The sequence below is a fragment of the Diceros bicornis genome, chromosome 23, assembly GCF_020826845.1.
Source record: "Diceros bicornis minor isolate mBicDic1 chromosome 23, mDicBic1.mat.cur, whole genome shotgun sequence".
Taxonomy (NCBI): domain Eukaryota; kingdom Metazoa; phylum Chordata; class Mammalia; order Perissodactyla; family Rhinocerotidae; genus Diceros; species Diceros bicornis.
The window spans coordinates 3,022,306-3,048,132 of NC_080762.1; the positions used below are offsets into that span (position 1 = coordinate 3,022,306).

At 36.8% G+C, this 25,827-nt stretch overlaps 1 protein-coding gene and 1 pseudogene across 16 annotated transcripts in view; both read left to right on the forward strand.

Annotated features, from left to right (window-relative positions):
- Positions 1-25,827, forward strand: part of AHI1 (Abelson helper integration site 1) — a 183,334-nt gene that overhangs the window by 112,998 nt on the left and 44,509 nt on the right. The gene's annotated exons all lie outside the window — the stretch shown is intronic.
- LOC131420632 (rho-related GTP-binding protein RhoQ-like) lies at positions 1,938-25,105 on the forward strand (annotated as a pseudogene).

A 25,827-nucleotide genomic window follows, 5' to 3' on the forward strand; every position in this document is an offset into this window, starting at 1 on the left:
ACTGTGTCATTTTTACAGGTACTTGTTTATGTTAATGCTATAAATACAATGTTTTTAATTTAAAACTACTTAGTATAAAGTATTGATGAGTAATGTAAATCTTTATGCAGATTGATTTACACCCTCTTTAAAATGAGTGTTATTTTGTGCAGCAACATCTTTATTTAGAGTGAGTGTTTTGTAGCAGTAAAAGAAAGCCATCATGCTTCAGTTCCCGTATGGGTTACTAGGCTTTATTGTTACAGAAGCAAAATCTTATCTTTCATTCCTCTTCTGTTACTACCAGACAACAAAAGTCATTTAACAATTACAGTATCTATTTATTATATTGAAAATAATTTTATAGAAAATAATATAAAAGGAAGACAATTAAATTTCCCTTTTAATCTCTGAATACAATATTGTATGAAATATACATGTTACTAGTTCTCACTTGAAAGATTCATAAGGTGATAAGAGACTAGAGTATATCTTACTCTTCACTAAGTATAACCTTCTTTTCTATACAGTAAGTCTTTCAAGTACTCCATACAATTCATCATTTCCTGTGTAATACTTTTTTGAAGAAAATAAAGACAGTAATAAACTATATTTTAATATTATTGATAATTAATATTTCCCTCATGGGAAAATTGACTCCATTTTCTATTTTTAATAAATCCATATGATTAATTCAACATGTTTGACCACTTAATATGTGGGGCTCCAGAAAAGACTAGTGTTTGAAGAATATAATCATCAGCGTCATCACAAAAAAGTACTTGGCTAGAATGTGTGTTATCCTTTGTTAAGTGTGCTGAAAGAGTAGCCATAACATTATGTAAATTTTATTCTTTAATATTAAAAAACTGAAGATTAGCAATTGCGGGAAATAAATCATTTTTAATGTAATTGAATAATATACTCATTGGACTATTTTACATACTTTTGAATTTATTTTATTCTTATAAGCTTTCCTTCAGCACCTGTGTTTACATTTCTGGTTTTTTTGTACGTTCTGGAACTCAGAAAAGTGCACCCTGGCAGTTTTTTTGTTTTACCCTGTAGGCTGATTGTAGATTCCTGTATTAATTAAATGATGAAATAAGAGAACCAAATCCTCATGAAATGATGAGAAATAATGGTATTAACGTTTACAGTAGTACCCTAATGATCTCCAAATGACTCCAGTGAATTAGGAACAGAATCTGATACATAATAGTTTAGGTATTGTTGGCCTTTTGATTATGTTTTTCCAGTTGGATTATTAAATGGTAGCTCCTAATATATTAATCACATCCCTGCTCTGTGAGTCAGTGAGTTTTAATACACTAGGTTTATCCAGGCACTCTCCAAACACTGTTAGTTCCCCAGGTTTGGACTTGAGCTAAGCTTCCTTTTTGATGTGTTTTTCTGCACTCTCCTTCTGTCTCTTTACTACAAACTAAGCAGATTCTCCTACCCCTGTCCCTCACAGTCCCCCAGCTTGCTGGCAGTTAAACCTTGGCCCTTTTTCCATGACCTCTAAAGAGAATCACAAGTCTGTTACCCAATGTCCTCTGATCCTCAGGAAAGACACAGTCTGATTTTCACAGAAATATTAATTTTACCTGATTTCCATCCTTTGTACCTATGTGCCCTTATTTTCCTTAAAGAGTTTGAGAGAAGAAAATATTTAGAGATAAAAGAAATGGGAAAAAGTCTATCTAAAAATTTAACAAAATGGGATATTTATAAGTTCAAACTTTGTATGATACTGGCGCCCAAAAGAGAGATACTCCTGGGGTCTGAGAAAAACGTAGAAAAGGAATGGGCCAGGATTTCAGAATTGCTGAGGCTGGGACCCTGAATGACTTCTTGACCTCTTACCTGACCACCAGTGTCCAGCTTACCTCTCTACACACTTCCCTCTTGCTCCACACACCACCACGAATGGCTTGGGTCTAGGAGAGTGCTACATGCTACATACAACTCTTCAGCAGGTGAGAGAAATGAGACTTTCTGAAGCTTCTAGAACAGTGAAAGATGTGTTTCTTGACATTCCAGGTTGGAATGAACGCTTCAGGAAATATGTGGTTACAGAGGATAGTTTGATCCTGGAGCACTGCGACGCGACGCAGTGTTCTTTGAGTAAATGTAGGTTAGCCTGAGAACAAAACAGCCTCTGCCCCTTGGTTCTGTGTTCTCTCTCACTCTCTTTTTAATTTACTTGTTCCCCTTTTTTTTTTCATTATTATATGAACTTTAATTTTTTGTTTGGAATTTAATTCTTTCTGGCATAAATAATACCATATCTGTTGGAGAGAAAGTAAAACAGAATATCCCACATGGCATGACACCCTCCATCAAAAAGAATCAAACCTTTCTTCGTAACTGACTATAATTTATAATCACTACTCATTTTTTTTTTTGCATTCTGAACTCTTAATTTTGTTCGTTTCTAAAAGTTATTTTTTCAAGAAATATTATTTAAGATGTTTATTATCTGAGTCTACATATTTTAAAATATCTGTCAGTAAAGTTGTCTTTGCATAAGACAGCTTGCCAGGGTTTTTAATTATTCAGATATAAGCTTTTACCCTCAAAACATTGCGGAAATTGATGATCTTTTTCCTTCTAGCGTTTAGTATTTCGGGAGAGACATTGGACATCAGCCTGATAGTTATTCTTTTGTGTAGGTAGTCTGTTTTGCCTGCTAGCGTATTATAGATTTTCTTTTCTTTATACCTAATGTCTTAGTTCAGGTTTTATGTTTAAATGTGTGGCTTTCTTTTCACTATTCTTGTCCTGAATGGTATTCACTCAGACACTTTACTATTGTAGGAAAAGCAAATAAGTCATTAGGCAATCATAATATCAGATTATATGAAAATAATTAGATCATGCCACTTTAAGAACTAGTTGCTGCACCTGCTTATAGCCTACAGCAAGTTAAGGATAATGTCAGACTCAGATTAATCAGAGGTCACTGTGAACCCTGAAAGGCAGCGTATAAAAGTTAGTTAATAGTTAAGTCAGCACAGGCTTGAGTCTGTATTTACTTTAAATGACGGACTTATTTGCAAATCAAAGAGAAATAGCAACTAGCATAAGGAAGTCTTCCCCCTACATGTTTGGTCTTTTCTTATTTGAGGTTATTACACGAGGAACATAGTTAAAACAAAAATACGTGTCCTTTAATGTACAATCATATGCACAGCAGTTCCCATAGCTTTTCATATTTTCTGGTGGAATTAAAACATGGTAAGCCCCACTGAATATATAAAGAATTTTTAGTGATTCGAGGAGAATTATTTTTGAATCTCTTCCAGTGAAAACTGATAGAAAATTCAAATAACATCGATATGGCCTATTGTAATCAATTGGTGATTTTTGTAAAGCTCCTGCATTCCAAACCTGTAACACTAATATTACTTGTTTCTTTTTATTTTATTCACTGATCCCACAGCCCTGGTTAATGTGAACAAATTTTCTTTTTTGTGTGTGTGAGGAAGATCAGCCCTGAGCTAGCATCCATGCCAATCTTCCTCTTTTTGCTGAGGAAACCTGGCCCTGGGCTAACATCTGTGCCCATCTTCCTCCACTTTATATAGGACGCCGCCACAGCGTGGCCTGACAAGCGGTCCATCGGTGCGCGCCCGGGAGCCGAACCTGGGCCGCCAGCAGCAGAGCGCACGCACTTAACCGCTATGCCGCGGGGCTGGTCCCCAAATTTTCTTTTAACAAATGGATTTTTTGGCAGTTTATAAAATTACAACTTGCATTTTTACAGAAGTCTACACTTCTACCACAACAGGTTGAAACAAAATCCAGGCTGTCTCATCCGGATTATACCAGTTATGGAACACTTTTGCCATTCTTATCTAAATGTTGCATTAATTATTAGGAATGTAAGTATCCTAGCTTGATTGGAAATTTAAATGTGGACTCATTGTTCTTTATCGTTATAAGACCAGTGAACATGCTATTAGTTCCTTCGTTCTGCAGTCACACTCCTGGGTTTTCTAAGGGTTTGACTGATAAATTTTTGTCACATAATTTTTCATCAGTAGTAAACTTTAATCTGTTGTAGAGTATTTTATTATTCTGAAAATATATCTGAGATGTTTGCGATGTTGCTTGCCCTCAGTACTAAACTTAGTCATACATGTACTGATCTGAATCACACAAATTAAATTTTATTCTGAGACTCTTGGATCATATAATACCTGTCCTTCCTCTATACATTTGAGTTGTTTTTGTTGTTGGATTGTTGTCATTGTTTTGCCCACTCTGTAGGTTCACAAGATTGCTATATATTGCATTATTACATATTAGTATAGTATACTGTATACATATATTTATGTAAAACATGTCTTTCACAGTTTAACATAATCTTTGGGGCAGCTTTTTTATGGATAAACACATGAGTTCAACTGAAATGTCTTTGATCCAAAGGAAGCACTTTATTTTCTCCAATCTATAGAATTTTCCAAGAATTCATAGTATGTAAACTGGGATGAATGTGCCCCTATAAAACTCATAAAATAGAACCTATGGCCAATCTCTTCCTGCAGGTAATTGCAGGGTGGAGAGGGAACTGATGAACTATAAGGTTTTATAACTTAAGTCATAAAAGAGTCTGTTTTCACTTATCAATCAAGTAGCAATTCAAAGCAATTCTATTGAAATTCAAATATAAATGCAAATTAGGTTCTCCTTTAAGACGAATTGTCCCTAGTATAGCATTTTTCTTAAGTATCTGTACATTAGTTTTTTCTCGTCACATGTAAATTAAGGAGCTTATGTTGATTTTTCCAATTAGCATATTCCACTGACATTTATGTTTTTCTTAGACTTCTTTCCCTTTTGACTTCTTTCCCCAAAGTCAAATTCTCTTTTGACTTTGCTAAATTTTTATACCTGACAAACTTTTAAAATTCTGAAAATTTCATATTACTGGAGAACTATAACAGTGGCATAATCTAAATTTATTTTCTAAATTATCAGCAAGCATTAGGTACACAGTGTGCACAAGATAGTACAGTACCAAGCACTGGGTAGGTATGGGAAAAGTAGAAATACAAAGTACAACACGTGCTTTGTGTCTTTGAGTAGCTCTTGGTCTCATTAGAAAAGTGAGCTGTAGACAGTTAAATGCCAACACATGACATGGGCAGATGTTCAGAGCAATGTGGAGCAGATGTCATGTCATGAGGCTGCTTGTGCTCGAGTACAGGAGACAGGGTAGCCGTGAGCGCTAGAGGAGTTCCCAGGACTGGAGTGGTTTGGGAAGGTGGTTTAGTGTAGGAAGGTGCTAAAGTAGATCATAAAGGAAGGATGGGATTTAAAAGGGGATAGAATGTTCTAGACTAGAGTAGCAGTGTGGCTGGAGATCATAGGAGAAGGAAAGTACACACAGTTTATAGATGGATAGATAGTTTGACTGAAGAGGAGAGTATTTAAGAACATGAGGTCAAAGATTAGAAAGGTAATTTGGGCATGATATATGAAGATTAGTAGATGTTAGGTCAAGAATTAGCCTTTATCAGTATAAACGATAGTAAGGCATTTGAGCATGAGAATAATTTGATCAAGGGGGTAATGTTTTTAAAAGATTAAAATAAAAACAGCTTATGAAATTGCAGGTGGGTGGAGATAGGAAGAAGGTGTGTGAGCTGTGTAGCCACTGTAATCCACATTTGAGGTGGTAAGGGTCTGAATCAAGGAAGGGGCAATGGAAATGGAAATAGATGGTATGCTTATGAGAAAGATTTAGAGATTAGAACTGACGATGGGGCCTCAAAAGAAAAGTGGTAAAAAATGATTGCAAGACTGCAGACATAGGTTACTGAGAGAATGTTGACTCCATTAACAGATTATTTTTTAAAAAACAGGACTGAAGGATGATTTTCAGAGCATAATGGATTTCATTTGAGACGTGTTAAATTTCAGGTAACCAGACGTCATGAACAAGTAAAAATGTTCAGCACAGAACTGAGAATATAGTCTTGGATCTCAGAAGAGCATGAGTTTGGAGATATAAATTTATTGTGCTTGATGGAGCCACCTCCAGCTCTGGGGTCCAGGAGGGAGATCCAGTAGTCAGAGGCTCAGGCCTAGGTTGTGGGAAGTCATACATATCATCACGGGCAGGGAGCAAGCAGATTCTTCACAACAGGTGTCGGAAGGCCGGTCCAAGAAGGAGACAGATATCCAGTGTTTAGAAGAAGCTGAGTCAGCAAGCAGTCTCCTCCTCACCTCCCAGATCCATTCTCCACAGAGCTGTTTATCCAGATCATATGTAGGATCATGCATTAATGATTCAGCGGTGTACCCATCTCCTGCCAGTTGAAAACTGAGCTGAAGCCCTTCTGCTACATTTCTAATCTTGTTTCCAGCTTTTCCCCAATACTCACTCTGGCCTCTGAGCTGCTTGCAGTTCCCTAAGCAGCTACTTGCACTCTCTCACTGAGAAGCAGTGTTGGAAGAGGGGTTAAGAGCACTGAGTCCAGAACCAAATTACCTGATGTCACGTCCAGGTTCAGCCACTTTTGCTCCATAAGACTGTAGGCAAGTTTCTTTACCCCTTTGTACTTCAATTTCCTCATCTGTAGGTGGGGATGATAATTCCTGCCTCAAGGATTGTTGTGAGGAATAAATGAGTGGAGATACATTGCACTCAGTATACATTGCACTGAATATACACTCAGTATATTTCTGTATACCAGATATTGAATATTATTTAATCACAAGAGATGGCCAGACATTAAGGATAAGAACATATACCAAGCCTGAGAAGTAAAACTAGGTCCAGAAGCAAAGAGGGGACCCCAGAGTCCCAGCTAGGTCAGGGACATCAGGGACTCTGATGAAGGTTGCCACAACGGCCTGTCTATGTCTTGACCAACCTTCTTGCTTTTTCTTTTTGCATTTTTGAACTTTGTTTTATTATGTATGTATTTATTTACTGCATCTTGTGACTCTCGCTTGGAGTTGATGCGGACGTCCAGTTATACCAGGACAACAGGCATAGCTGGGACTACCTTGGGCACCCCTGAATGTGTGATCAGTCACCCTATTCATCAGTTCTGTATGTCAGGACAGCCAGAGTGATCTTTTTAAGATGTAAGTCAGAATGGGTTATCGTCCTGCTGAACACTCTTCAGTAACTTCTCCTTACGTTTAGAATAAGACCCAAATCCTTTCCCAGGGCCTGTAGAGCCTTGCATTTTCTGGTCTCTGCCTGCCTCTTCTCTGTCACCTAATGAAACTCCCCACTCTGAGTTTCTTGCGCACAGCCAAGCTTTCTCCCACTCACCTATAGGCCTTTGAACATTTGGTCTCTCTGCCAGGAATATACACAGCCTTTTGCATAACAGGCTTTTTCTTTAGATCCTAGTAAATGTCAGCTTTTCAAAGGATGTTCCTTCACCACACTATCTGAGGTATAGATACTCTCCACTTAATCTTTATTATTGCACCTTGTTTTTTCCTTTTTAATACTTAGCTCAATTTGTAATTTTTTATTTAGTTGTTTCCTTATCACCTGTCTTCCTCAGTAGGATGTAAGTTCCATGAAAGCAGGGACCATATGTCTGTCTTATTCACCACTGCTTATAAACTGTCAGTAGATAGTGCTTAAATGGATATGTGCTGAAACTATAGAAATAAATAAGAGCAAAGATCCAGCTGGACTTGAGGGATCTTCATATTCAAAAGGTTGGAAGAAGAGCCTTCACAGAAGACAGATAAAGAGAGAAGAGACATAGGAGACCTAGAATAGTGTAGCATCTTGGCAGCCAGGGGAGTGTGGAACTGAAGGGAATTTGTGTGCTATCATAGGTATCCAGAAATGTTCGAGAGAGTGGGAACAGGGCCCTAGAAAGGAAGCTAGAGGGTGACACTGGGAGGCATGATGAACTGGAAGCAACTCCGGAAGCCTGTCACAAGAGGTGGATGGAAAATAGAACAGCAGTTAACTTAGCCTTTTGGGTATGTTGCTGACTTATTTCACAAAAGAAAGTAGCATTTGGCCAAAAGGGCAACCATGAGATGAACCTATGTAGAATGTGAAGTAAAGGGTCTTTTTCCATGTTCTTCAAAAGTTAAAAATTAAATTTTGGCATTTATGCAACATTATTACATTCAGAATAAACATTTCTCAGGTAAAAGGCAGGATGCAGCAACATAAACGGGACAGGAGAAGGGTACAGGCTGGATTTTACATCTGACAGAGGAGGAATGCAGGGCTGTGTGGGAGGGCCCCTTCAAAGGGAATGACCTTTCTAGTTGGTGAAATGAAGAAGGCTGAAGAAGTTAATCTTTTAAATCCTCCTTTGGGTCTAAAGTTCTGTGAATCTTTTTCAGCTGCTCTTACTGTTCCAGGACAACATATTAAAGCAGAAAAACTAAGCAAATCTCTGGTAATCATTTTTTTGAATGCTCTCTCATCATTTCTCTCATTCTTCCTATTCTCAGGATTCAGTTAGAATTCACTTCCATGTATTACAGACACACAGCAGTTATGTTCACCAAGTCATGGAACCAAAACCCATCACCACTATTGCTATTGGGAATTCCATGCAGCTTAATTAGTGGACATAGGTTGATTGTCTTCAGTGGATCAAAAACTAAGTCCCTTCACACTAGGACCAAATCTTTCCCCCTTCGTAAGCCCAGTGCTTGGTGAAATGAGGCCAAGCACTGGGATGTGGCGTCCAGATAGCTGTGCACGTGTAACACAGTGGGAAAGAGAGAGGGCACCAGTCAGGCTACCCAGTGTGCTGCTGAAGAACACCCAGTAACCTTTTTTGTCCATTTCAAACTCTTTGGTTATTTTTCCTAACACAAGAAAAGGCATGTTCCATTATACAACCTGATAGAACTTCAGCAACAGGCTAATCAAAACCATGAATCAAAAACAGTTCAAAAGGGCATAAATATGTTAAAACAGTACATCTAAAGCATTAGAAAACTAAAGAAATTAAAAACATTCCATTTTAGACTCTAGCTGAGAAACTTTCTTAGTTAAGCCAGTGAGCTATCTAGAAATATGAATACGTGGTTCCCGTAAGACCTTACTCCAGAGGAATTGTTTTGGTCATTTTCCCTGAGAGCAGCAAAAAGCAAGTGCTGGAAGGGAGTCTGCTCCCTCAGGAACTTCAACTGGGAAGACAGGAGCCTCTCACATGCCACACAGGGGAGGTGGCGATACGCCCTGCCTAGAACATTTGCTGTCATCGTAAGTACAGTCTGTATTTCCACGATACAGATTAGCCTGTGTGCAGTTAATGAAGACGTGAATGGTGTCAGTGTGAATGCAGAAGAATTTTTCTGCACATTGTAAATGTTAAAGCAATCAGAGGCAGCTTTCTCACAATCCAATGGAAAGACTGAGCAATCTTAGAAAAAGCCGAAGTGCCTTTGTTCGTGGCTAATGTAAACAGCGTCAGTAACTGCAAGTACAAATGAAGAAACTGCCAAGACATTTCCCCTAATTTCAAAAAATTGGTTTGTTTGATTAACAAAGACTAAAACCTGGAATGGATTTTTAGTTTTGATAAACTGGTCTCTGTTGAAAATAAATTCTTTGAAGGACCTGCGTTTCAAAGGAGATCTCTTGGATGCAGAGGATGGAGACTGACTGACAGTCATGCTGGCTACAAATGCCAGGACGGCATTAGTGCTTTGATTAGGATTGTCATTGTTTCTGTGAGCACCCTGATTATAAAGTTCCGTAGATTGTAAGTAGTCTGCAACAACTGCATTTTTTCCATAAGCCCCAATATTGTAGTTCACAGTGTTACAGAATGTGAGGCTTTATAGCAGAAAAGCCTATAAAAAATTATGAAATTTTGTCTCCCCTAGTGAGATGTATACTCCATCAAAAGAGGGATTTTGCATGTTCTTGTTCAGCACTACAGTTTGAGCACTCTGCAGTGCATTGCACAAAATGTTACTAGCTATTGTTATTTAACTGATATTCATGCCGATCCTGAATCTCCAAGAATAAGTTAATCATAATTATATCAAATTATTATTTAACTTACTAATGCTTTGTTGTGAACATTAATGATACACGTGTGTTGAATACTTAGTATGTTACCAGTGTATCTTGATATCTACTTTGTTTTCATCTGCATAATTCTTATGTAGGTATCATTGTTCCTGTTTTCTAAATTAAGAAACTGAGGCACTGAAAAGTGAAGAGGCTTGCGTAGGATCACACAGATAATAAATATAGAGCCAGGAGATGGTTTTCTTTTTTAATTAACATGTTACCTAAGAGCCTCTGGAGTTCTTGATATTTGCATCGAGACTTTTCCAAGACAACATTGTCTGCTAATGATGAGATATTGTGATAAGAGTATTGAGACATTTCTAATCTCTACACATTTCTAGTCGTTTAGCTTCAACATAAGAGAAAGATGGGTCACCAGTTACTAAAAAAAAAGTCCCCTTACTTGTGGATACATTTTTTCCTGGAAAACAAAAACTAGTTCTACCTTATAAACACTGTGTTTTCATAAATTACTCAAGTTTTGTACTTTGCTACAAATGATTAGTATCTTAGCTCTTCTCTGCTTCTAGACCATCATAGAAGAAATCAGTTTCCTCTTCTATACATGCAGCTTTTAAGATGTTTGAGAGCATCTATTTTATCTTGATCTTCTCTTTTTTAGGCTCAATATATCCATTTTCTTCTACTTATCTTAATATATTCTCTTCCAATTTGTTCACATTCTTTGGAAAAGGGGCATCCAGAACTGGACTTAATATTCTAATTGTGATGTGAAAAATGTGGTGGTATTATTGATTTCTGTAATCTAGATACTGTGTTTGATATTGTATTATGACCTACCATAACTCCTTCATGTCCTAAAGATGTGCTGTCAAGACATATTTCCCATTATACATGTCTGTGCCTCAGTACCCTCACCTCTAGAGTGGAAATGATAATAGCCCCGACTTCATTTGTGTTGCTCAGTTGTTTCATATACTGAGCACAGTGTCCAGCACACAATAACTTCCCAGCTCTTAGCTATCACTGTTTGACCCTAAGTGCAAAGCTCTCTGTTTATCCTTGGTGAATTTCATCAGTTTATTTTTGACTCACTATCCAGTCTGTCAAAATTCTTTTGAATCCTGATTTTTTCCAGCTTATGGTAATAGCCCTCTCCCAAACTCTCTAACACTGACAAATTTTATGCCCCTTATTAATTGTCTTTATTCAAAACATTAGAGGAACAGTGAACAGTGAGCAAAATCAAAATGGGAACAATTTCTTTACTTGCGAGCAGTTTAAGTTTTTATAGGTCTTTTTGTTTGGGGGATATTATTATTTAGAAGCAATTTCAGTGTTACATTGCATTATGCTTAAGCAAAGCATTTACTTGCATGTCTTTTAAAATAAGATTTGGTAATTACTTGAAATTTTCCTTCCAAACAATATAAAATTTGATCCCTTTAAGGAAGCATTAATATAGTCCATGGCAGAAGCCAATATTTGAGTTGATCATGCCATAAAACGAAGGAAACAATTAGAAAAGAAAAAATTGAACTCTCATTATCTTATGGAATATTTTTTTCCATTTGGGAAGAAATTTAATAAAAAGTTGTCAAACTAGAGATCTGTTTTTCCTGCCTGGATGGACATTTACCATCTGCCACTACTAACGTTCCATAGATTCTTTTTTGCCTTGATAAGCATATACTACTTCGCCACCTTTCTCGTTCCTGTGATGCTCTTTATCCTGCAGTATCTCGGTGTCCCCAGAGATCAGTCTTTGGCAGAGATAGCAGCACAGCAGTCAGTAACGCAGACACCTCTTGGTATAACCACATAATTGGGTCACAGATTAGTTTGATGCATGAAGATTAAGTGAGATAAATCCCTAGAGGAAGTGGAACTTCTTGTTCTGTGTTTTTATTGAAACTTCATAAAGTTTTCTTGTCACCGTATCTCTGCCTGGTAATATCTTATGGCAGAAAAGATTGTCACGTTTATAGTTGTGGGTGTTCTACAGAAATATTTTACTAGAAAACACCATTCCTCTATGATGACTCAGAGAACTTTAGGAGTTGAATAGTAATATAGTCATGCACCACATAACGATGTTTCAGTCAACGATGGACCACGTATAGGACAGTGGTCTCATAAGATTAGTACCATAGAGCCTAGGTGTGCAGTAGGCTATACCATCTAGATTTGTTTAAGGACACTCTATGATGTTCGAACAACGACATCATCTAACGACGCATTTCTCAGAAGGTATTCCCGTCATTAAGCGACGCATGACTGTAACGTTTATTGGGCTCTTACTATGTATAGACACTGTGCAAAATGTTTTATGTAGGTTATCTCACTTGAATGTCATAATAATTCTGTAAGGTAAAAGTGTTATTATTATCATTTGCCGTTAGGGAAACTGAAACACAAAAGGTCTTTAAGAGTCTTCTAGAAACATTTAAATTGAATGTGTTAATGTGTTATAGTAGATGAGCCAAAAATATTAACTCCCTAAAAGCCCAATCATTTTATGTGAATAAACCATTAAACTCCACTCAGTGGCACAAGGCAGATTCTCTGGGAATGGGGAGCAGGTCAAGTAATATAAACAGCAGTTAACACTTATAAAAACAATACACGGTTTTAAAAGCCCTGCTCCATACTGTATGTTATCTCATCTGATCTTTGTATCATCACTGTCACTTGGAATGGGACTAGGCAGGGGATGGTAATGAAGGGTGTAGATAGCTGAGCACTACTGGAAAGGTTGGCCAGAGTGACAGCTAAACAGGATCATGAAGGCCTTGATTTGAGGAGGGGACACAGCCAAATACAGATACACCCCTTTTAATAAATCTGCCATGGAAATTATCTAAGAAAACCAGTTACAAAAATTTTTCTTGGGAAACATCCCATCCACCTACCAAGAAGTTTTAATCAGATATGATTTGAGGTTAGTGGATAGAGTCTTAGTGGATTTCCTGGGATAGTAGCACTTCAATTCTAGTAGCTGTTGGGTGGTTTAAAGACACATAAGTGGCAGAGAGTAATCTGGATGTGAGAAGGGGATCTTGGGGTTTGGTGGGAAGAAAGGGGCCCAGAAGCTGTGGTTTTCTAGTGCGCTGGCAGAGTCACCTGTGACCTTGAGAAAGGAAATTACAAACACCTGCTGCACTTCAAACTGTGCTACCCACATGCCACAGACAGCTGTGTGAAGAGCAGGAGTGAAGGAATGAGAAGGTAATTGTGAGTGTCACCCAAGAACGAGGTGGTTGGGCTTCGTCCCTTCCTCCTTCAGACCTACTTGTAAAGCTCATTCTGTACGCTTAAGTTTCAGCTGATACCTAAGTATGAATGATGCTTCAGTTGATGTTTCTAATCTTAATTGTTCTTTCTTTTCTCCATTCTACTAGAAAAATCTTTATAATAAGTACTTAGGCTGTTACCCGTTTGGTAACCCAAAAAACCTAAAAATAAGTATAGCTCCATAAAATTCCTCTCTTCCCTGGGACTTTCATTGGGCCTTTCCACTTTAATTTTCTGTCACTGGTATTACCAGCTGCTTAGTTCTTACCAACAAAACCTTGGTCATATATTAAGCTCTCTCTTTATTATGTCTCACATGTAGTGCCTTCTCCTTCCTTTATATTTTCACAGTCTAATCTCTCTTGTCCATTGCCATAGCCAGAATCAAGGCTGTCTTCTCCCACATGGAGAGCTATGGTCTCCATCTCTGTATTTTTGCTTATATCTGTTGCGTTATTCATCATAACCACCTTCAACTTCCATAACCATAATTTCTATAATTTTTTTAAGTAACAGCTTTATTTGGATATAATTCACCTAGCATAAAACTTATCCTTTTAAAATCTACAATTCAGTGGGTTTTAGTTTATTCACAGAGTTTTGCAACCTTCACCACTCTCTAATTTTAAAACATATCCTCCCCCAAAAAAATCCCATACTCATCAGTAATCACCCTGCCTCTATTGCCTTCTCTCCCTAGCCCCTGACAAATAACTAATCTACTTTCTATTTCTGTGGATTTGCCTCTTCTGGACATTTTTTATAAATGCAATCATAGCGTATGTTGTATGTATCTGGCTTTCGTATCTGGTGTCTTTCACTTCGCATAATATTTTCAAAGTTCATCCATGTTGTAGCATGCAACAGAATTTCATTCTTTTTTATGGCTGAATAATGTTCTATTATATGAATATACCACATTTTATTTATCTGTTAATCCATTGATGAGCATTTGGGTCACTTCCATTTTTAGCTATTATGAACATGCTATATGAACATTTGTGTACAGGTTTTTGTGTGTACATGTTTTCAGTTCCCTTGGATATATATTTTGTAGTGGAATTGCTATGTCGTATAGTAACTCTATGTTCAGCATTTTGAGGAACTGCCAAAATGTTCTGCAGAGTGGCTGAACCTTTTTACAGTCCCACCAGCCATGTCTGAGAGTTTCAATTTCTCCACATCCTCACCAACACTTTTTATTGTCATTTTTATTATAGCCGTTCATCGTGGGTGGGAAGTGGTGTCTTGTGATTTTTATTTGCATGTCCTTAATAACTAATGATGTGAGCATCTTTTGAAGTGCTATTTGTATATCTTCTTTGGAGAATCTATTCAAATCCTTTGCCCATTTTCTAATTGGGCAAATCATAATTATATTTTACTATATAATTATATAAATTAGATATGTTTTTAAATAAATACACATGTTATATATATTGGATTCAGAGCTTATTATACCAAATGTAGAAATAAATTTTTGTTTTTAGAAATGGAGATGAAGTATTTAATTTGGAAAATAGGATCACGTTTATAGTTGTGGATGTCCTACAGAAATATTTATCACAAAATGCCATTCCTCTACGATAACTCAAAGAACTTAAGAAGTGAAATAATAATAATTATACCTAAGACTTTCTAAGTACTTACCATGTGCCAGGCATATGGTATATAAATATATATATTATATAAAAATCAAATGTATAAATATGATATAAATATATATTTATATCTAATTGGATTTGTCTTTTTATTATTGACTTGTAAGAGTTTTTTATATACTCTGGATACAAGTCTCTTATCAGATATATGATTTGCAGGTATTTTCTCTCATTCGGCAGGTAGTCTTTTCTCTTTCTTGATCGTGTCATTTGAAGCACAAATTTTTATAAAGTCTAATTTATCTACTGTTTTTCTTTTGTCACTTGTGCTTTTGATATCATATCTAAGAAACCATTGTCTGATCCAAGGTCACAAAGATTGACTCCTATGTCTTCTTAGGAGAGCTTTATACATTTAGCTCTTACCTTTAGGTCTGTAATCCATTTTGAGTTAATCGTTGTGTATGATGTGAGTTAGAGATGCAACTTTATTTTTGTGCCTGTGGCTATCCAGTTTTCCCAGCACCGTTTGTTGAAAAGACTGTTCTTTCCCCATTTAATGGTCTTGACACCCTTGTGAAAAATGAAATGACCATGAATGTAAAGGTGTGTGTCTGGACTCTCAATTCTATTGCATGGATCCATATGCCTATCTTTAGGTCAGTAATCTACTGGGGGTTTTTTTTGGTTTTTTTTTTGTTTTTATTTTTTGTGAGGAAGATCAGCCCTGAGCTAACATCCATGCCAATCCTCTTCTTTTTGCTGCAGAAGACTGGCCCTGAGCTAATATCCATGCTGATCTTCCTCCACTTTATGTGGGACGCTGCCGCAGCATGGCCTGACAAACGGTGTGTCAGTGCACGCCCAGGATCTGAACCCAGGCCGCCAGCATCAGAGCGCACGCACTTAACCGCTATACCATGGGGCCAGCCCCAGTAATCTACTGTTTTAATTACTGTAGCTTTGTAGTAAGTTTTAAAATCAGGGTGTGTCCTCCAGCTTCGTTCTTTTTCCAGATTTTTTTGGCTATTCTAGGTCCCTTGCATTTCCATATGAATTTTATGATCACGTTCTCAATTTCTGCAAAATTTTTGCTAGGGATTGCATTGAATCTGTAGATCAAAATTGAAAAATATTTTCATCCTAGTAATATTAAGTCTTCCAATCTGTTAACATGGGTCTTTCAGTTTATTTAGGTCATGTTTACTTTCTTTCAATGATATTTTGTGGTTTTTAGTATATCAGTCTTAGACTTTTATTTTAAGTATTTTATTCTTTTTTACACTATTACAAATGGAATTGGTTTTATATTCAGATTGTTCATTACTCATGTATAGAAATATACTTGATTTTTTATACTGATCTTGTATTCTGCACCTTTGCTGAATTTATTAATTCTAAAAGATGTTTTTGGGTTTTTTCATAGATTTCTTGAGATTGTGTGCCAAGACCATGTCATCTCCTAATAGAGATAGTTCTACTTTTTCCTTTCCATCTGGATGCCTTTTTTTTTCCTTGCTTAATTTTCCTGGCTAGACTCTCCAGTACGTGTTGAAGTGGCAGGAGTAGATGTTTTTGTCTTATTTTATTCCTAATCTTAGGGGGAAAACATTCAGTCTTTGACCATTAAGTATGTTGTTAGCTGTGCATTTTTGTACATAGCCTTTATCAGGTTGAGGAAGTTTCCTTGTATTCTTATTTTGTTAAGAGTTTTTATCAGGAAAGGATGTTGGATTTTGTTAAATACTTTTTCTGTATCTGTTGAGATAATTATGTGGGTTTTGTCCTTACTGGTATTAATGTGGTCTGTTACATTGACTGATTTTCATATGTTAAACCAACCTATCATTCTGGGTTAAATCCCACTTGGTCATGGTGCATAATCCTCTTATATGTTGTAGATTCTGTTTGCTAGTATTTTGTTGATGCTTTTACATCAGTATTCATAAGAGATCTTAGTCTGTAGTTTTCTTTTCTTGTCTAGTTTTGGAAGCCCAATAATACTGACTCCATAGAATGAGTTGGAAAGTGTTCGTTTCTCTTTTTTTTTTTGGAGGAGTTTGTCAAAGACTGATGTTATTTCTTATTTAAACACTTGATACAATTCAACAATGATGCATCTATGCCTGGGCTTTTCTTTGTGCGAAGTTTTTTGATTGCCGATTTAATCTCTTTACTCTTACAGATCTATTCAGATTTTCTTTCTAGGAATTTGTCCCTTTCATCTAGGCTATTTAATTTGTTAGCATATGATTGATGATAGCACTCTCTTATAATCCTTTCTATTTCTCTGGGGCCAGTAGTGATATCTTCTTTTTCATTCCTGATTTTATTAATTTGGGTGTTACTTTTTCTTTCCCCCACCCCTTGGTCAGTCTAGCTAAAGTTTTGTTTATTTTCTTGATCTCTCAAAGAACAAATTTTTGGTTTTGTTGATTTTCTCTATTCTTTTTCTATTTCATTTATTTCCATCCTAATGTTTATCGTTTTCTTCCTTCTGCTTGCTTTGGGTTTAGTTTTATTTTTCTGGTTTTAGATATAAAGTTAGGCTATTGACTTGATATCTTTCTTCTCAGTAAAAGCATTTACAGCTATAAAATTTCCTTAAATCAACTTCTTTGCTGCACCCCATACATTTTGGTATGTTGTGTTTATCTTTTCGTTTATCCTTTTCTAATTTCCCTGGTGGTTTCTTCTTTGACCCATTGGTTATTTAGGAGTGTGTTGTATAATTTCCACACATTTGTGAATTTCCCAAATGTCTTCCTGTAACTGATTTCTATTTCATTTCATTGTGGTTGGAGAACATACTTTCTATGATTTCAGGTTTTATTTATTTATTTATTTATTATTTATTTTTTTGTGAGGAAGATCAGCCCTGAGCTAACATCCATGCTAATCCTCCTCATTTTGCTGAGGAACACCGGCTCTGAGCTAACATCTATTGCCAGTCCTCCTCCTTTTTTTTTTCCCCCAAAGCCCCAGTAGATAGTTGTATGTCATAGTTGCACAGCTGTCTAGTTGCTGTATGTGGGACGCAGCCTCAGCATGGATGGAGAAGCGGTGCATCAGTGCACGCCCGGGATCCGAACCCAGGCCGCCAGTAGCGGAGCACGAGCACTTAACCACTAAGCCACGGGGCCAGCCCTCAGTTCTTTTTTAAAGGCTTGTTTTATGGCCTAGCATATTGTCTACCCTAGAGAATGTTCTGTGTGCACTTAAGAAGAATATGTATCCTGCTTTTATTCGGTGGGGTGTTCTATAGACGTCTGCTAGATTTAGTTGGTTTATAGTGTTGATCAAGTCTTCTGTTTCCATGTTGATCTTCTGTCTAGTTCTATTCATAGAAAGTGGGATATTGAAGTCTCCAACTATTGTTGTTGAATTTTCTATTTCATATTTCAGTTCTGTCAGTGTTGCCTTTGCGTTTTGAGGCTGTATTAGGTGCATATATATTTATACTTATTTTTGTCTTCTTGATTGACCGTTTTATCATTTAAAATGTCCTATTTTGTCTCTACTGACAGTTTTAGTCTTAAATTTTATTTTTCCTGATATCAGAATAATCACTCCAGTTCTCTTTTGATTTTTGTTTGTATAGTATACCTTTTTCATCCTTTTCAACTTTTTTTGTCCTTAAATCTAAAATGTTCCTCTTGTAGACAGCATATAGTTATATCCTGTGTTTTTTTCCCATTCTGATAATCTCTGATTTCTGTTTGGAATGTTTACTCCATTTACATTTAGTGTAATTACTGATAAGATAGAATTAAGTCTACAAGCTTTGTTTTCTTTATGTCTCTTATATTTTGGTTCCTTTATTCCTTCATTACTCCCTTTTTTGGGGTTAAATTTTTTACTGTACTATTTTAATTCCCTGTTTTATTTTTGTATATTTTCTTGAGTTGTTTTCTTAGTGTTTACCCTGAGAATTACAATTAACGTCTTGACTTAAACAATCCAGTTTGGATTAATACCAACCTAATTTCAGTAGGATGTAAAAACTTTGCTCTAATACAGTTCTTTTCCCTTCTGCCTCCTTTGTGCCATTATTGTCATGCAAAGTACATCTTTAGACATTGTAAGCCCATTGACACATTTTTATAATGATTTCTTTAGAAAGTAATCTTAAATCAAATGGAGAGGAGTTACCAAAATACATGCATTTATACCATCTTTTATATTTGCCTATGTTGTTACCTTTACTAGTGCTCTTTATTTTTCTATGTGGATTTTAGTTACTGTCAAGTGCCCTTTTGTTTCAGTCTGAAGGGCTTCCATCAGTTTTTCTCTAAGAGTAGGTGTGCTAGCAACGAACTCTCTGTTATCATTTATCTGGGAAAGTGTTAATTTCTCCTTTCATTTAAAGAATACTTTTGCTGGATATGGAATAGTAGGTTGAGTCTTCTTTCAACACTAAATGTCGAAAGCTTCATCCTACTAACTTCTGACCTCCAAGGTTTCTGGTGAGAAGTATATTGTTAATCTTATTGAGAATCCCTTCTATGTGTTGAATTGTTTTTCTCTTGCTACTTTCAAGATTCTTTGTCTTTGGTTTTCAACAGTTTCACTATGATATGGCTAGGTGTGGATCTTTTTGAGTTTAGCCTACTTAGAATTTGTGTAGCTTCTTGGTTGTGCAGATTAATGTTTTTCATCAAATTTGGGAAGTTTCTGGCCATTATTTCTTCAAATATTTTTTCTCCCCTTTCTCTGTTTCCTCTCCTTCTGGGACTCCCATTATGCATATGTTGGTGCACTTAACAGCATCCTATAGATCTCTGAGGCTCTGTCATTTTTCTTCATTCTTTTTTCTTTCTGTTCCTCAGACTAGATAATCTCAATTTACTTATCTTAAAAGTTCACTGATTCTTTCCTCTGCCAATTCATATCTACTGTTGAGCCCCTCTAGTGAACATTGTGCTTTTCAACTCAAGAATTTTTATTTTTTTCCTAAATAAATTCCTAATAAATTATCTTTTATTTTTTTATTTTTTATTTGGTTTCCTTTGGTCTTTGAACATATATATACTGATTTAAAATCTTTGTCTAGTAAATCCAATATCTGGGCTTTCTCAGGGACAGTTTCTGTTGACTTCTTTGGTTCCTGTATAGGGTTACAGTTTACTCTTTCTTTACATGTCTCGTAATTTCTTGTTGATAACTGGACATTTGAGATAATATAATGTGACAAACCTTGAAATCAGATTCTCTACCCCCACCTCCCCATGGCTTGTCATTTTTGTTATTGTTAGCGTTTGTTTAGTTAGTGACTTTCCTGGAGTAATTCTGTAAAGTCTGTATTTTTTGTGTTGTGCAACCACTGAAGTGTCAGCTTGGTTAACCTAGTGGTCAGCTAATGATTGGACAGAGATTTCCTTAAATGCCTGGAACCAAGTCCTTCAGCCTTTTCCAAGGGGCTGCTGTGTGTGTTAGGACATGTTTTCAGTGCTTCAATAGGCAGTTTATAACTCTGCCTTACTTAAACTTCACTTTCTGCTTGCTAGACTGTCAAGGTCAGCCAGAGGTGAAAGATTAGAGCCTTCTCTGGTCTTCCATGGGCGTACACACAGTCCTGCACATGTACATGGTCTTCTAGATTTCCAGGAATGTGTTGCAGCTTTTCAGAGTACTCTGTACACATATCATTCCCCAGTTTTTCATTTTGATTTTTTGGTCAGCCCCTTGTTTGTCCTAACTTGTATCACCATCTAAGTTGCCACTGATTGTTTTTGACAAATGCCCTAGGGATACAGCTGTTCACACAGCTGGGTCTGAGTCATATCAAATGAAGACGAGCCCTGAGAATGGCACTTTTCAGGGGCTGCCACATAGGTCACATAATGGCACTTTTCTGGAGGAGGGGCTTGGGAGGCATTCTGTTCTGCCCTCTCCAGTGACTGCTAGCCCACTAGTTTTCACAGTTACCATAGTTATGAGTCTGTTGGTTTTTAAGGCTACCGTGGAGCTGGCAAGAGGGTAATGGGAATTTGGTGGGTTAAAACGCCACGAAGCTTGCTGATTTTACCAAGATTCAACTGTTTTTCATGAATACATGCTCCTTGGATTGTTGTAATCCTTTGGCTAATTTTCAGAATTCTTAAAAAGTTGATTTTGACCATTTTTGCTAGTGTTCTTGCTCTTATGGAAGAGCCAGTATTCGTTACTCCCCCATTCCGGAAGTGCTTCCTCTCTACTCAGTTGTTCTTAAGCTCAGAGTTTTCCATTTGCTTCTTAAGAATTCTATTTGCTGATTTCTGTTTTGCCATTTGAAATACTGTTGGGTAAGTTTTAGAGCCTCCTACTCAGCTGCATATATCTCCAATGTATCACAATAAGAATTATATGCTAAAGTGGGGACATTCTCCATTAAGCTTCTTCATTATTCTTCTATTATTATATTCTTATCTTCTTCCCCACTAAACCAAATGTTCGCATGAGTGTACATGAGCTTTTCCTAGAATATTTGGATTGACATTAGAATTAGAAATAGACAAGCCTCAGTGTTTAAATAAGATGAGCAGTTAATTATTGATGTCTGTCTAGTTATTGCTGTTAGCAACCTAATAATGTTATTTGCAAATACTTGAATTGATTTTTGTTTAAAAATACTGTCTGCGTCTAGTTCTTTTTTACTAGTAATTTCATATTTACTCATGGCTCATGGTTCATTAAGAAAATTTAGAGAAATTCATTATACTTTTCTGAAGTAATTCATAAGTAAATTATTTTGATATTCATTATCAGCCTGTATCCTGGTAATATTTATTGACAACTTAAAGTAAAGAAACAGGAAAGTAAGTTGTGCAGATATTAAAGGTATCCCTTGAAAAGGGCCGTCAGCCCACAAACAATGAAACATCCAGTAAAGCAGAAGCTTCCTGAGGGAGGGCAGGGATTTCTCTCTTGTTCACTGCTGTCCCCCCAGCCTGTGAGAGTAGCTCAGACACAATAGTACCTAATAATTATTGCTGGCTGAACAGATTTAATCTTTCAATTTTGCTTGTTTTTCTATTTTAAAAATTTCACTAATCCTTAAGAGGTTGTAGGGAAACCTAAGAAGTGTTTGCTATGACTCCTAGTTGCGGTTTGAACATGAGCTTGTTGAAAAAATGACAAAGTAGATGTTAAATTACTCAGATCTGGAGCTAGTCAGCATTTCGGTGAGACAAGAGGGAAACTGAGCAAGACAAATAAAACTAAGAGGAAAGGAGGAACAGGTTAGCTTTTTTAAATTTTGCCAGGAACAGTTTGTTCTCAGATTTGGCTTTATTTTTAAATTATGTTTCTTACCTGTTCAGTTGCATACTTAATATGTGCAGAAAATAAGTGTACATGTTTTATAAAGTAGATCATTGAAATAAAGTATTAACTGAACTGGCAGTGCACCAGAATCACCTGAAAGTCTTGTTAAAATAGATGGCGGGGCCCATACGTGCAATGTATGATTTCAGTTAGTCTGCAGTGGGGCCCAAGAATGTGCATGGCTAACACGTTTTCAGGTAGTGTTGCCACTGCTGGTCTGGAGACCACACTTTGAGAACTAATCTAAACCAATGACTCATAATTCGCCTTTTGCTATCCCTCCCAAGAAAGAAATTTAAAGTACACTATCGTTTTTCTTTACTAACAAAAAAGGTCTATAGTCCATTCTGTAAAGGTCTGCATCATTCTCTTGATATTTTTTAAGGAAATAACCAATAAAAAGATGGAGCTGTTTCAATGAAGCACTTATGATTCACTGTAACAAAGTATGTGATTTGTGATTTCCAGTAAGAAAAATTCGGTTTAATTGATACCAATCACCATAAAAAGTGAGTAGCTTTATTTGTGAAGTCCAAAGGTCAAATCATTCCTGTTTGTCAAAGAAGAAAGAAGTATTTCCAAATGGTAAATTCAGAAGAAATGCTTTATCATTATTGTTCTTTAATTATTACTAGGAGGCTTTTCCTGTGTGGTATTGCAGCAATCAAATAAGCTTTTCCAATTCATGTATGACCACAAATAATACAGCCACACTATTACCCAACAAGTTAATATTTTGAATTTACTTTAAAATCTGTGAATGCTGTACTTTTGGAATAGTTCTTTGAGTACCTGGCATGATAGAATGTTAAAGCTGGAAGGTATGCCACATCTCATTTGCTTCAAACCCCGTGGTTGACAGGCATCCAGTCTGAGCGTTTTCTGATATACTTTAGCTTTGGAGTGCAGACAGGACTGGAAACTCACTGTCTTGGTTCCTAGTTTGGTACTCTTTCCATTACTCTTGGTAGTTACTTTACCAGAAGCTATCTAGAATTAAATATTTTCAAATATTTGTTTGATGAGGTATTTAAGGTTCACATATACTAGCATTATATAGCAGGATAGGAACAGATAGTTTGTCTGGTACAGAGACAATAAACTTTGTGCAATTATTTACTTTCTTTATCTCTGTTTTCTTAATCTATTATTATCTAGATAAGATCAGTTAAAAATAACAGGACCTTGGTTTCCTTTTTATGAATATCTTTAGGGTTGTCTTACATAGTATTCATGGAAATAATCATAAGAGGCCATGTCTATTTCTACCACATGATGCTAGAAATAGGGCTTTATGTTTCTTTATTCCTCCCTCTCATGAAATAAAATGTAGTCCCGATGTCACCATTAGTAAAGGAATCATTTGAATATTTAGTAATGTACTTCTGTACAGTTCAGGATTTATTGTTAAATTTAGTTTTCTGCTGACGTTTTTCTTTGTGCTCTTTTTTTCTGTTTTAATAATAAAGACCAAATATTCTTTAATTGACATTATTGAGAAATGAGGCTTTCTTAAACCTTATTTTGTTTCACTTGTTAAATAATTACTGGGGGCAGTAAGAAGGTGCACTGGGGTGGGGGCTGGTGGGGGGACCAGGCCTGGAGGCCGGGCAGCCACGGCGTGACTCTCAGGCCAGTGCTCTGATGCTCAAGTGCATGGTGGTTGGCAATAGGGTGGTGGGCAAGACATGCCTGTTCATGAGCTCTGCCAGTGATGCCTTCCCAGAGGAGTATATGCCCACCATCTTAACCACTATGCAGTCAGCATCACCATAGGGGGCAAGTGGTACCTCCTGGGACTCTGACATAGCCAGACAGGAAGACTGTGATCTTCCCCTGAGGCCGTTTTCTTATCCAGTGACTGATGTCTTCCATATATGCTTCTCTGTGGTAAATCCAGCCTCATTTCAAAATGAGAAAGAGGAGTGGTTACCAGAACTTAAGGAATATGCACCAAATGTACCCTTGTTATTAATGGGAACTCTGATTTACAAAGTGACCTGAAAACTTTAGCAAGACTGAATGATATGAAAGAAAAACCTATATGTGTGGAACAAAAGATATAGGAGCATGCTGCTGTGTGGAATGTTCAGCTTTAACGCAGAAGGGCTTGAAGACTGTGTTTGATGAGGCTACCATAACAATTTTAAATCCAAAGAAACAGTGGAAAAAAAGAATAGGATCAAGATGTGTAAACTATTGTTTGATTACATGAGAAGCATCTTCAGTGGCCAAGAAAACAGTCCATTTCTCTCAGAAATTATATGAAATGCTACAGCTGTACCCAGGCCTCTGATAAATAATGAAGCAGTTTAAAACTTGAAAGAAAAATAAAAAATCCCTGTCCTCAGAATTCTGTGAAATTCATTAAGAATGTTTCCTAAAGGTCCAAAAAGCAGCAAACAATATCTGAAGCCACAATCTATTATAAATACTTTATTTCAACCAGAAGGTGCAATCTCTCAGCTGTCTTAGTTTGAAAAGCTACAATCGCGTCATGTTGTAACTGCCTCAACACCAGTGCTGCAAATGGCTGCCTGGCTTAGACCATACACGGTTCTGCACAGTCCCTATGGGATCTGCAGAGAACTCGCTTCTCCTTTTGCTCCAGTGAGTTGCCTGTAAGTTGCTTTCTATTCCAGTATATCCAGAGGAGTGAAATAACAAGGTTAGCCACGTAGCCAAAGGTCACTCCAAGCATACAGGAGGTGGGCCAGATCTGAGAAAATGTATGAGATCAAAAAAGAACAGATTTTTTTTTCACTTGAGCACAAGTTAAATACAACCTAAATATTTCCATATTAAAGTTTAATATGCTTTCTTAAAGAATGCCAAAAGTATAATAAGGTCATAACTGCATTTATCATGAACACTAAAAATGTACACATTTTAGTTAATGTGCGTTAAACTGTAACAAGGTTTCTGGCAAAAACTAAAAGTAATTACTAAGATGTTACTTTTTATTTCACCTTCTATAAATTGGTAATAATTCTGCCAATAATCATAAGAATTTCCCTTAATAAGTCTTCAGCTAAGTATTGATCAGCACACACACAGGATAAAACCCTATGTTTTATCCTTTCCATGAGGAAAGAACCATCAGAAAGAAATAGGCTGCTTAACAGAATGGGAATAACTCACATTCGTGACAGCCAGAATGGAAAACCCTCCTGATATGTGGGGCATCAGGGAGAATTATCAGGAGGATCGCACTCGAGCAGTGGGGTTTATTGAGCCCCAGAGTAAAGTCTTCCTCGATCTGCTCTAACGGAACTTGAAAGCAAACCTGGAAAGGGTCAAACTGATCTCATGAAACTACCTGCTGGGAAGAGGTCCAGCGCTCTTTAAAGGAACACAGCAATCCAGCACTCACCAGGTAGAATTCACATGTATTAGTTTTCTAGGGCTGTTGTAACAAATTAACCGCAAACTTAGTGTGGCTTAAAACAACACAAATGTATTCTTTCACTGTTCTGGAAGCCAGGAGTCTGACATCAAGTTAAGGAGAAAGCAGAGGGAAGGTGGTGTGACCCAGATCCACGTTGGCTGCAGGCTGGCGCAGGGCAGTCTCCCAACGCCTATTGGACCCAGCTGAAGCAGGGCTGGCGGAGAAAGTGCTCAAATATATGCGTTTATTCAACATAG